Source organism: Littorina saxatilis, linkage group LG3 (genome assembly GCF_037325665.1).
Source record: "Littorina saxatilis isolate snail1 linkage group LG3, US_GU_Lsax_2.0, whole genome shotgun sequence".
NCBI lineage: Eukaryota > Metazoa > Mollusca > Gastropoda > Littorinimorpha > Littorinidae > Littorina > Littorina saxatilis.
This window is the reverse complement of record NC_090247.1, coordinates 42,496,963-42,498,619: the sequence shown is the minus strand read 5'-3', so window position 1 is coordinate 42,498,619 and position 1,657 is coordinate 42,496,963.

Below are 1,657 nucleotides of genomic sequence, written 5' to 3'. Positions count from 1 at the left end.
GAAAGAAAAAGAAAAAAGAAAAAAAAAGAGTTTAAAATTTCATTTCACAAACTAATGTTCATTCATTTTTTGCAAAACCATCACAAAAACATCAATCAGAAGAAAAAAACCTATTCATTTTCTTCGAAATCCAACCCGTACAGTATGCCTACTGCAGCAAGACCAAAATAGAGTTGTACCTTCCAGACCTTTCGCCTGCAGTAAGTTGAATGTAAATACAGACGGCATCATTGCGATAACCCCCAATATCTGCTGAAACGTCGCAACAGAAGATGGGGGCATAATTTGTTCACTAACGACCGAAGATGACAACATTTACACTCCACTTATCTCGTTTGCGGCAAGACCTCCCTGGCAGTGAGTGTCGTGGGTGATAGCTCTGCCGCTGGAATGTAATATTCTCAGGGAATACGTGTATTAACTAAACTATTTTAGGTAATACATGAATTAACTGGGTTTTTTCCGTCAGTTAATTCATGTATTACCTAGTGAATACACGTATTCCCTACTGGGTTGAGGAAGGTTGTCCAATTTGTATTTCTAAAAAAAAAGTAAATTAAAAAACATGCAAACAAAAACATGTGAATGGGACATGTGCAAGCTGACGCCAGCGAGACTATTATGACCGCCTGTGTATGTGTGTGTGTGTGTGTGTGTGTGTGTGTGTGTGTGTAGATGTGTGTGTGTGTGTGTGTGTGTGTGTTTCTGTGTGTGCCGTATGTGTTTGTGTGTATGTGTGTGTGTGTGTGTTTGAGTGTGTGCGTGAGCGCTTTTGTTTCAGAGTGTGTGTGTGTGTGTGTGTGTGTGTGTATAGCTGACTGGCTCACTGACTGATTGACACAGACGGAGAGGTCAAACGTGAACGTGGGATCCGTGATCGGAGTGTGAGAAAACAACCAATCTCTCTCGCTCTCACCACGTCTATCACTGATGGGGGGCTATTGCGGGTCATGTTATTTCCTTCACTCACTCATTCAGGCACACACACACACACACACACACACACACTAACCTGCAAAAACACGTACTTGTATAGATTTAGTTGTGCTTGCACTGTTTTATGCAAGCATGCATGCTTGCATGTTAAAGTACAAGCTCAACCACATTTCTGGGAGTGCGAGGATTTGTATGTTTGTGTGTGCGTTTGTGTGTGCGTGTGTGTGTGCGTGTGTGTGTGTGTGTGTGGGGGGGGGGGGGAGGGGGGCACTGACAGCCCAGACGAAAAGCTTACTGGAGCTGTAGGCATGTTCATAGCAAGATTAAGTATGTGGTCAGAAGTCCGTGTGACATTTGCAGTTTAACAGTTTTAATTGATTACAGGTTCATCCAAAATTGGTTTAATAGTAGGAAGAAATTGTGTAAAAATTAATATTGATTTGAAATTGCAATGTGCTAGTGACAAGATTATACGTAAGTGTTTTACATGTTTCCCATGCGCGACAACCTAAAGAGTATGTCCATCGATCCCGATAAAGCCACAGTTCGTTGACTGAACGTAAAGAGAGAGAGAGAGAGAGAGAGAGAGAGAGAGAGAGAGAGAGAGAGAGAGAGAGAGAGAGAGAGAGAGAGAGAGAGAGAGAGAGAGAGAGAGAGAGAGAGACGAATGTGTTCCTATTTTACCGTGAAAGAGAGAGAGAGAAAGAGAGAGAGAGACAGA